This window comes from Phoca vitulina, unplaced genomic scaffold, assembly GCF_004348235.1.
Source record: "Phoca vitulina isolate PV1807 unplaced genomic scaffold, GSC_HSeal_1.0 scaffold4, whole genome shotgun sequence".
Taxonomy (NCBI): domain Eukaryota; kingdom Metazoa; phylum Chordata; class Mammalia; order Carnivora; family Phocidae; genus Phoca; species Phoca vitulina.
Window position 1 is genome coordinate 29721006 of NW_022589707.1, and position 12335 is coordinate 29733340.

Below are 12335 nucleotides of genomic sequence, written 5' to 3' on the forward strand. Positions count from 1 at the left end.
TATATAAAGGAAGAAGACAAAGAAATTCCAAGGTCCAGTGCTGGGTAAACACAGAGAGTGAGAGATTTCTGTTGAGCAATGTCAGACCAACTGACCAATAGGCACTGGCCCCTGTCCTTGAGGTAAAGTAGAGGATCAAGGAAGGACATAAAGCCCCTGGGAGGGGGGGGGGGGAAATTTGTGAGGGGGTGTCTTTCGGGGGGGGCTTACATCCTCTCTGCTTATTTGATTCCCAAAGGAATATTCACTCATTGTGATTTTTCTTTTCTAAAAATGACAAGAAGAATCAAGTAAAACATCCTTCTTCTCTAACCCCTCTAACTACATGAAGTCACAGTTAACAACTGGATGTTTCTCTTCTAGACTTTTTCCTGTGCATGCAATTCCATATATATATATATTTCATACATTTTCAGATTACACACAAAGTTATTTCAATAACAAAACAGTAGGTATTCTTTACATATTGTTCTACCCTTTTCCCCTTACCTCTTCATTGCCTTTTCTCTCCAGATTAGGTTGTATAGATCTGCCTCACTCTTGTTTTAATAGATTTTTTTAATGTGGTAAAATATACATTAACATAGAGTTTAGCACATGAACCTGTTTTAAGTGTACAGTTCAATCATGTTAAATACACCTACATTGTTTTGTGCCTCATGCTTAAGAGACAGGACAGCACAATGGTCAAATGTGGGCTTTAGAGTCAGTCTGCCTGGGTTCAACTCCTAGTTCCCATGCCAATCAGCTGTGTGGCCTGGAGCAATGCAACAGTTTCTACATCTGTAAAATGGGAGTAATAGCACCATCTATCTCATAGGAGTGTTGTGAAGATCAAATGCATATTAATACTTAAAGTACTCAGAAAAGGGCCTAGCATTTGAGAAGGTTTTATAGGACAGATTATATTTAATTATAAGTATATATCCAATTTATCTAACCAGTTCCCTACAAATGGCCAGTTAGTATATTTTGGTGGACAGCTCCTCAGAGGCAGCTGGAAAGGTGAGAGAGCCACATTAGCTGAGTTCTGTGACAGAGGGTGCTCTCGGCACACACCGGAGAGGAACGGGGAAGGTGAACATGCTACAATAAGCAGGGCAGTTCTAAACAAGGAAGAATCCCCCCACCTCAGCACAGAAACCCCACCTTACCTTTTCACACTGCATTCCTGCTTCCTATATTTTTTTCCCCACAGATTTACTTGCACACAAACAAAATGATAAATGTAGAAGTCTATTCAATGTAGTTTTGTTTGTAATGGTAACTGATGGGAAATAATCCAAATGTGCTTCTTGACATGGGACTAAACAATAAAGTACATTCACACAATGGCATGCTATGCAGTGGTTTTAAAAGATTGAGAAACTGCTTATGTACTAATAAGAAAAGATTTCCAATATATATTAAGTGGAAAAAGAAAAGATTAGAGTGATATACAAGGTATTCTAACATTTCTGTAAAAAGGAGGGTGGTAATTAAGAAGCCACATTTACATATGGTTTTATTTGTGTACACTATATAAGAAATAAATGGGGCTACCTGGGAAAGGGTTTACAGGCAGAGGTGGGAATGTGGTGGATGGGATTAGGGTGGCAATCAGAATTTTTAATATGTGCCTTTTTCTAATTTTTTAAAAAAAATTTAGAATCCATAAATATCATGCCTTTTTTTTTTTCTTTTTAAACTAAGGAATGAGGTAAGCTTTCCTCAAGCATTTGTGGAACCGGGGACAAGAGTACAAATGCAGGTCTACAAATGTAAAAGCTATAAATCAAGCTAACAAACTGTTAAATAAAATATGATCTCTTCACCTACCTTGACAAATAAACTTTCTTAAAGACAAAAAAGATAAATAAGGGCAAAATTTGAAAGTTGGCAAAATATAAAACACATAGAATTAAAAACTATTATTGTGCATATCCACTTAGCCGACTGATGGTTTGGTGATGTTTGGAAGAGTAATAAAATAAAGATATGCATAATTCACGAAGTATTTTTTTAAAGATTTATTTATTTGAGAGAGAGAGAGAAAACAGGGGGGTGGGGCAGCGGGAGAGGTAGACAATCTCAAGCTGACTCCCTGCTGAGCAAAGAGCCCGACATGGGGCTCCATCTCAGGACCCTGAGATCATGGCCTGAGCTGAAACCAAGAGTTAGACACTTACTTAACCTACTGAGCCACCCAGGCGCCCCCACAATGTATTTTATATTTATTCTACTCATCTTTTTCTTGCACATCATTTCAATATAAACACATTATGTAGTTATAGTCAAGATTTTTACATAATTTGAGTGGTACTGACAGTAATAGCAAATTAGAAATCTTTCTTGAGTAATTAAAGTTTTTAGGTTTTTTTCCCTTAATTAGTTTGAATTGGAAGAAACCACTCTGCTAAGGCAGAAACAACTGGAATTTTCAAAAACTTTTTAAAGCAATACTTATACTGCAAACAAACTATGATATCTGATCTCATGTTCAAACATTATAATGGGGTCTTTATTGCAGAACTGATTATATAGTATTTAAATTTCTCCTACAAATCAATAGCATTCAATTGCCCTTTTCTTCATCTCTCAATGCAGTATCTAGATCTATATAGTATTTCTTAAATTCTTCTCATTTCTTATTTTTAAATGCTAAGATATTATAAAGAAAACTAGAAACAGCATACTTCCTGCAATATCCTACTTCAAAGGGCTCGAAATCTTAGAAATTGCCCAGGTCTTCTTGAAGTATGAATACCAGGTTTCTATCAAATTGGGAGACTACATAAGTAAAAAAAAAATTATAAAAATGCACCTGTAATCCTTAAAAACTCAATCATTATTACAGAGATTGATGATGTGGTGAAAAAGGAACTCTGAAGTGCATTGACACGGGTGAGGATGTGGTCACTATAATGCGGGCAGCAACAAACCATTCTTCTTCCAAAGTACCTCAAATCATAACAGAACTGAAGAAGTAATGGCAAACAAGTTTCCCGAACTGCTAAAACCACATAGGAAAACCCAAGCCAACCATCTATCACAGATGGAGACAGATGCATAGGGCTAGGCAATAAAACTTGTCTAAAGAGAGTTACTAGGGAAAGAAAAAATCACGTCTCAGAAGAGAAGGTAATTAATCCAATTATTTCAATGAATTTGAGCTTCTTGCTACAATGTTTCTAGAACAGTCATGTGACTGTGATCTTGACAGTATGGTCATTTATTTATAATACAGAAGCAAGGATCTGATATAAAATTATAATATTCCAGGAGTACTTTATTAAAATGCTTTATATAGGGTAAGAATTTTATATTCCTATTACTCCCTTACTTATTACTCATCTTAAAGTTAACTGGGTAAGAGAAAATGGTTATTTGGGAGCAAGAGGAAGAAAGAAAACTGAGGGAGGCCATCTATATAAAAAGAGGTTTGGATGAGGTGAGCACTGTTTGGACTGATTATCAGGGTAGACCTATATTCATTCATAACCCCTATGCTCAGTTCTCATAGCACAAGAATCACATTGTGTTGCAAAGGCCTTTTTATTTGATTGCCTCACCATTATAATATAAGCTTACAGATAAGGATGGTGACTATTGTGTTTTCCATTGTTTTCTCCACCAATTACACAGGGTCTAACAGACAGTAGGTACTGGTAAATGTTAACTGGTTAGGTGGATGGATGGATAAATAGGTAGGTAGGCAGGTGGGTGGATTAGCTCACGCATCAGTGGTGTTAAGGAACTGCACATTCCTTGGCTACAGCAGATAGGTAAGTTTCTTCATATCCATGGGAAGTTGGACTGCCAATGCCACAGCCATAAACATCTCTCAGATACCATTAACCTCTCCACAGCAGTTTGCTCAAATTTACCTAAAAGAAATTCCAAATATTGAAATAGAAATCTTAGAAATCCAAACCTAAAAACTGTTAGAAAATGTACCTCCTTCTCTTAATTGGCAATACCTTTCAGAGATAGCTCTGGTCAGGGATTTACTGCTGGGATGCCTGGGTAGCTCAATATTCACAAATCTATCAACATGATATACCACATCAATAAGAAAAAGGATAAAAACCATACGATCATTTCAATAGATGCAGAAAAAGCATTTGACAAAGTACAACATCCATTCATGGTAAAAACCCTCAGCTAAGTAGGTTTAGAGGGAACATACCTCAAAATAAGGCCATGCATTAAAAACCCACAGCTGGGGTGCCTGGGTGGCTCAGTTGGTTGAGCAACCAACTCTTGGTTTCGGCTCAGGTCATGATCTCATGGGTTGTGGGATCGAGCCCTGTGTCAGGCTTCACACTCAGCTCGGAATCTGCCTGGAGATTCCCTCCCTCTGCCCCGCCCCCCCATTGCATGCGTACTCTCTTTCTCTCTCTCTCAAATAAATATTTAAACAAATAAAAAATAAAATAAAATAAAAACCCCCAGCTAACATCATACTCAACGAGGAAAAATGAGAGCATTTCCCCTAAGATCAGGAACAAGACAAGGATCTTCAAGCTCACCACTTCTATTCAACATTGTACTGGAAATCCTACCAACAGCAATCAGACAAGAAAAAGAAATAAAAGGTATCCAAATTGGTAAAGAGGAAGTAAAACGTGCACTATTTCCAGATGATAAGATACTGTATATAGAAAACCCTAAAGACTCCACCAAAAAACTACTAGAACTGATAATGAATTCAGTAAGGTCGCAGGATACAAAATCAATGTACAGAAATCCATTGCATTTGTATACACTAATAAGGAACCAGCAGAAAGAGAAACTAAGAAAACAATCCCATTTACAATTGAACCAAAGAAAAAATACCTAGGGATAAACTTAACCAAGGAGGTGAAAAACCTGTACTCTGAAAATGACAAAAAATTGATGAAAGAATTTGAAGACAACACAAACAAATGGAAAGATATCCCTTGCACATAGAATGGAGGAACAAATAGTTTTAAAATATCCATATTACCCCAAAAGCAATCTAGATTTAATACGATCCCTATCATCAAAGTATTCAACAGCATTTTTCACAGAACTAGAACAAACAATCTTAAAGTTTGTATGGAACCACAAAAGACCTCGAATAGCCAAAGCAATCTTGAAAAAGAAAAAACCTGGAGGTATCAAAATTCCAGATTTCAAGTTATACTACCAAGCTGTAGTAATCCAAACCATATGGTTTTGATTTGATGGCACAAAAATAGACACATAGATCAATGTAACATAATAGAGAGCCCAGAAACAAACCCACGATTATATAGGCAATTAATCTTAAACAAAGGATGCAAGAATATGCCATGGGAAAAAGTCTCTTCAACAACTAGGTACACCTGGTTATTCATTTTGTGTAGTAAGAGAAATGGCTCAAGGTTAGAATATTTATGGATTCACAGGTGGTATCAAAAGGGCCAGCCTTTGGTCAGGGGCATGGAAGGAAAAATATCAGAAGATGGGGGACAAAGAGGTCTAGGAGAGAGCATGTAGTCAGACATATGATATGGGCCAGGGCACAAAGTATGAAGGTCTATGTATCATATGTTGGCATCCACCAGACAGTGTCTATCACAGAAAAGGCAATAAGCAATCAAGTGGATAAAATAGCCAGGCCAGTTGATGCCTGCCAGCCCCTGTCATCAGCTATCCCAGTGCCGGCATTTGGCCACAGTGGCAAAGATGGAGGTAAATACCTGGGCCAGTACCATGGGCTTTCACTTACCAAGACCAATCTTACTACTGGTCATTCCCTTTGAATGTAAAGAGAAAAGGTATAAGGCTAACTACTGGCATTGCTGAATGTCCAGCAACAGAGACCACAATTGAGCCTCCAATATGGCACCATACCCCAAAGAGACTAACTAGCTAACCTGGCAACAAACTAACTACATTGGGCCCCTTCAATCCTGGCAAAGCCACAGTTAAAGAATACATGCATATTCTGGGTATAGATTTGCCTTTCCCACCTGTAAGCCCTCAAGGGCTTAGAGAGTATTCCATCCACTGGTACGAGATCCCACATAACATCGAGTCAGACCAGGGAACCATTTCACAGCAAAGGAAGAACAGGAGTCAGCCCATGATCATGGGATTGCAGCACATGCCACATTCCTCAGAAGCAGCCAGCCTGACAGAGTGCTGAAACTGCCTGCTGGAGATACCAGGTCAAAAGCAGGACTCTGAAAGGATGGGGTGCCAATCTCTAGAATAGAGTATATTCATAGGATGGGAGACCTTTATATGCTGTCTCCAAGAGAAAGAATAGATGGACCAAGAAATAAGAGTGGAAGCAGGAGTGGACTCACACGCCACTCATCTCAATGACCCAGCCACAGAGACTGTGATTCCTCAGTTCTGGGCTCTGCAGGGTTAGAAGACCTGGCACTCCAAGCAGCCACACTTTTGCCAGGAGACATAGCAAGAGTCACCCAGTCATCTTTAGCTCCCTGTGTCCAGGAACCAGCAGGAAGAGAACCTACCCCCATGGCATGGGTGATTGCCTGTTGTCACACAAGGGGGACGGGCAGGAATATGGGTGCAGCCCACTTGGGCACTTTTTGGCATTCCCTTGCCCGGCTTGATGGTAATCGGGCATGTGTAGCTGCTCCGGCTTAAGAAGGGCATGGTGACCAGAACCTTGGGCTTCTTGGGGATAAAAGTGTAGGTTGGTCGCAGCACCAGGTAGGCCACTGAGGCCAGCAGAGGTGGTAGCTGAGGGTAAGGGGAACTCAGAACGGACAGTAAAGTAGGAAGACGATGAAGAGTCGTGCATCCGCTCACTGCCCTCTTCCAAGTTTCCTTCAGGAAGAGAGGCCCACGGAGCCATAGAAGAACTGCGCGGCCAGTGGGTTAGGAAATGAGGCTCCTGAGCTGGGAGAAGATGCTAGACACAGAGCCGTGTCACCCACCTCCGCTTCAGCAGCTGGAGTCCAGTCAGCAGACAGCCTCCAGCGTCCCGGCTTCACGCCGCCCACGGAGGCTGAGCCGGGCAGGCGGCTGAAGGCACCGCATTGCCCCCGGAGGCCGGAAGAGGCGGTGTCAGTCCAGAGCTCCTCACGTGATTGGCTGCGGCTGGGCAGGCCCGCCAGCTGCTTCCTCCCGCTTCCCTCCGCAGCTGTGGGTCCCTAGTAAGACTTTGGCAAGCCAAGCTCCATCTTGGCGCTTGCTCCTGCAGAACCTACCTGAAACAAGGATTATGTCAAGCACAGCCGTAATTCTTGAGAGTCCCCTTTTTCGCCTTCTCCCATCAGCTTTCTTCCTAAATATTAACTGCTTCGGTTTTCTCTTTTTAGAGCTTACCCAAAGCACTCTCTCTCAATGCTCAGGCCAAACAGCCCCAAGTGGGTCCCAGACTTCAGGCCCACCTGGCGGAGAACCACTGGGCTCCGCAGCAACAGAGCCCTCCCCCACCTCTCCATCTCTCTCTCTCTCTCTAAGTGTATTTCTTCTTTTTCTTCTTCCACATGAACTGTCAATCCCCGGGGGAGGGAAAGCTCTAGACCCTCACATGTTATATTTTTGGGCCCCACATATCCTAGCAATGTAAATTAGTGCGAATAGTTTAATGAAGTGCACCCAGAGAGGTATTTGCGTTTTTCAAAAGTGATTATCCAAAGAATGCTTCTCTAATGGAGAATTTCCGGCAACAATTATGTAATAATAAGGTTGAGCCTTCCCTATATCCTGCCAAATGCGCCATTACTTTGCTTGCATGCAGCGCCTTGGCTCACTGAAATACCAAAGAGCATTAAAACAACAAAAATAACAAATGACTGTGTTCTTATTACATGTTAGCCATTGGGCTGGGCCTTTTACATTCCTTTAAACCCCACACCAACTTTGTTTTAGATAAATAGCTGAGGCTTGGGAAGCCTAAGTGGCTCCCCAAGGCATGCAGCTTGGAAGTGGTAGAGAAAAAAATCCACTCAGCTATTTTGACTGCAAGTGCCCAGCCCACGGGAGGAGAAGGAAAGCCGCTCCCAACTGGCATGCAAGTGCGGTGCCATTAGCAACCGCTCAGCAGCACACCACAGAAATCAGCACACACTTTGTTGTTGAATGATGTTCACGAGGCGTTTTTCGCCATTTAGGGTCTGAAATAATATACCAGACTGTGAAGAAATTGTTTGGGTGGGACATTCTTGGATCAAATTTCCAAAATTTTCTCTAAATTTTCATACCAAGCTTTAAAGCAATAATGAAGCCATCTATATGTATGAGTGCTGTGAGTTAGAAAAAAGCCCCATCCCCCCACCTTTTTGGGGTGGAGCACTGCTACTTAGTCAATTTCACTCAGAGATCCAAATCTAGATATTAGTGATGGTCAGTTGTTTTAGAGGTGTGCTCAGATGGAACAAAGATGCCATGGCCTCAGCCCTCCAAGGACCACAGTGCTTGAGCCCCAGTGAACGGGTTTGGTTCAATGAATGACAGCTGATGTGACACAGCCAAAGTGCCTAGAAGCCACCTCCCCTCCAGTGCAATACTGCCTTTCTTTGTGAATTCCAGTTCATCCAGTGGTGAGCAAGGAAAATTGGAGAAGTGATACTGGGATCCCTCACACAACCATTTCAGTAAGTACAAACCCCTGGTATCTCCTTGGTGAAAGTGGCAGAGATTTGGGAGCAGGTGATCATGGAATAGTCAAAATATTTAAACCAGTATTGTACACTATGGACCCAAAGAGGCCAAGTAAAAGTGATTCCTGGCGGTAGGCATCAGGACACTCCAGCCTTGGGGTGGCCAGGTATGCACCAGGCCTACTTCCCTCTATTTCTAGAGGGAATATCCCTATATTTATCCCAGAGGGACTGGTGTCTGAGCCTACTCATAGCATCATTGATGGTGAGAGGGAGAGGGAGGATGGGGACATATAGGACAGCCTCAGGCATGCTGGAGCCTTGGCCAGTTACAGGGCTGTTTCCCTCCAGTGCTGACCAGGGCTCCCTAGGGCTGAGGTGGCTGGCGTGGTAAAAGGGCATTCAGGGAGCTTGAGCCAGTGTCTCTTGAAGATGCAAAACCAGCGTGGTAAGGTCTCTTGAAGATGAGCGCCTTCTTCAAGGTCTTCTTGAAGAAGTTGGTAATTTACCAACTGGTAAGGAGCTTTTTTTTTTTTTTAAGATTTTATTTATTTATTTATTTATTTGAGAGAAAGAGAGAATGAGCAGGGCAGGGAGGAGCAGAAGGAGAGGGAGAAGCAAACTCCCCACTGAGCAGGGAGCCCGACAAAGGGTTCAATCCTAGGACCCTGGGATCATGACCCAAGCCAAAGGCAGACACTTAACCAACTGAGCCACCAGGTGCCCCAGGAGCTTTTAGTATTGTACTAATGCACATTGCTATACTGGTAGCAGCTCTGGAGGTGACACATGGATGACACATGGTGGCTTCCTGAACAACACTGGTGTTATGATGAGAAAAATCCTTGAGCTACTGATCATTTCTGGTAGTAGCCTTGTTCAGGAGCTCCAAGGATGCCCAGGGACTGGCTGCAAACACTCCGCTAAAACCTTCCCTATGGGCAGAAATATCTAGGGTAGATGTAATCCAGGGCTATGTCTTAATCTCTAAGTGAACCTGAACCTTGTGGGGGCCAGGAGATGCCTTTCATTGTATCAATTCCTTCTTATTGACCAGAGATGGTAAATAGGTATCATCTCAGTTGACTGCTGGTGGCTACCTGATGCACTGTGTTGAGTGGGATTCTAAAGTTATACCCAGTCTTAGAGAGAAAAAGTCCCATCAATAGTGTAATGGTGACATCTTTTAGATCAGGGCTTCCCTCCCCCACCCCCACCCCCCCAGCTTTTTGTGTGTGTCATGGCTGCCCTTTGCCACCTAGTAAAGTCTATGGACACCTTTTCAGAGTAATACTTTTCAAAAAAGAAAATTAAATACAAACGAAATCAAATATGTTAAATACGGTTAACTAGAAACACTAGAAAGTATTTAAGATACAGTAATATATGTGCATCTTATTATTGCATTCAACAAGATCCAGTAGTGAGCCCAGTAACTGTTGAATTTTGAAGTATTAATGAGTATAGATGATATTTTGAGATGTCTACAACTGCTGAATGCGACATGAATATATCTGTGGTTTCTATCATCAAAAGCACTGCTTTTTTTTTTTTTTGCTGCAAAAAGCTTTATTGTTTCCACTTGGTCCACGGCTTGGGAGAGGGCTCCAGGGTGGTTAAAAAGCTGCCTCGTGGCTGCAGGGAGAGGCTGAGGCACAAGCTCTGGCACCAGGGGGCTGTCAGAGGGGCCCCCTCAAAGGCTGCTGGTCTCCAGAGGCTCCTAGTCGTGCTTGAGAGTGAGCCTCTCAAAGAGATACTCGCCCAATCCAGCCTGGGGGCCGGCCAGCCTGCGGAGGTTAGTCGGAGATTAGTCGGGTGGTCGCCCATCTTCTTGATGAGTTTCACCTCCTCATCTAGGAAGTGGTTCTCCAGGAAGTCACAGAGATGGGGGTCTGCGCGGGCAGAACCCAGGGCATGCAGATCCAAAAGGGCCTGGTTCAGGCTCTTCTCCAGAAACAGGGCAGCTTCCATGGCATCCAGGGTCTTCCCTCACTCATCTTGGGACGGCTTCTGGACGTCCTGGAAGAGGGCACGGCCGCCACGCTGGTTTTGCATCTTCAAGAGACGCTCGGCGCCCTCGCACTTCTCCTCAGCCAACTCGCGGAAGAAGTGGCCCACACCTCCCAGAGCCACATCGTCACGGTCGAAATAGAAGCCCAGAGAGAGTTAGGTGTAGGAGGCCCACAGATGCATGTTGACCAGGCGGTTGATGGCGGCCTCCACCTCGGTGGAATAATTCTGACGAATCTGGGAGCTCATGGTTGATTGGTGGTAAGGTAAGCTCGAAATTGGCTGTTGGCTGGTCCCGGAGGCAGTGGGTGGCCAAGAAGATGGCTCCCAAGGTTGCGACTGGAAAAGAGGTTGGAGGGTGGTCGTTGGCTGGTTTGAGGGGCGTCCCTGGGTCTGTTCCATCCAAACACTGTTGAAGCAAGAGACAGATCCGCAGGACCGCTGGGCGCACTGCTAATTCTACAATGATGTATTGCCTACATTTGTAGTGGAACAAAATGTTATGTTTCGGTTTAAGGTTGGTGAAAATCAAGATGTCATTTTTCCCCATTCATGTTCAGAGACTCTTTGAATTCTAGCTATGGATCCACTGGGGGAGGGTCCAGGGACCCCAGGTTTCAAACCCATAGCTGAGACTGCAATGCAGACCCAGCCCGTGGTCTGTCATGTTGTTCTCGAAGACAACCAGGACTGGTATTCACTGAAGTTCAGAATTGTGCACACCAATATTTAATGCCTGTTTACCTAAATACAGATCATTCCATGACTCTGGAGGGTGATCATGTTGGGGCACACAAGTGTTCTGGTTTTCATCATGGCCCAAATCATGGCCCAATTCCTGGGAAAACGGAAAAGTCTCCCTATTGTGTTAATTCTCTGCAAAGTTCAGGTTGCCCTGAGGTCCACAGACCAAGGATTCAGACACTCATGGCCTGACAGCTCCCTGTTACAGTTTGGAAGTCTGGAAGGCATCCCCAGCTGCTCTGGGTGTGGTTAAGGGAGAAGAGAAGGGGACTCCAATAGAATCTTTCCACTAGATACGGCAGGAAGAGCACATATCCTGGAGAGGAATGGCCGGTACGCCCTTCTTAACTGTGTCTGTAAGAGTTATACCGCCTTGCAGGTCGATGAAGTTATAATTATCTCCTGGTAAAAAGGAAGACCGAAAGCAGACCATTTTCCAGACATGGACCTTTAAATAAAAATCAGCAGTAGACTTTCGCAGTGGTGTGAGTGTGGTAAACCGGGATGAACGCTTTTACAATATGAAATGGAAAACAAACTGTTCATCACCATTTATTATATTTGAATTGTAGTTATTATTTAAGAGGAGAAAAGACACAAACAGCTTCCACCTGGAACATCAAGTGATGTTGCTCTGAGAGAATGTCAACCTAGCTCTCTGGCATAGTTGCCAACAAATGCTCAGAAATTTTGTTGGCTCTCATTAAGCTCCTCTGAAACTCCAGAAGCTGGTGTGGAAAAATGCATGCTCAGGCCTTGACCTCTGAGCTGCCTGCCCAACATTTTATTCCTTGACCTCAAGTTTGCTCTGAAATCACCTGCACAATAAAGTTCCCCCTTTAGACTGTTGACCTGTTTCATTGTCTGTGTGGTGAGATATGGAAGATTTATCCAGCAGTGTGGCATTCAAGACTGCAAGCCCCATCTGGCCTCCCATGCTCTGAAGACTCTGTACTAGTTATTAACAACAGCCCGTAGAGACCCAGACCTGGCCTTGTGTCAGCTGTG

At 43.3% G+C, this 12335-nt stretch overlaps 1 pseudogene; it reads right to left on the reverse strand.

The window, feature by feature from the left end:
- Window positions 1–10115: 10115 nt before the first annotated feature.
- On the reverse strand, window positions 10116–11850 carry LOC116630854 (annotated as a pseudogene).
- Window positions 11851–12335: the final 485 nt, after the last annotated feature.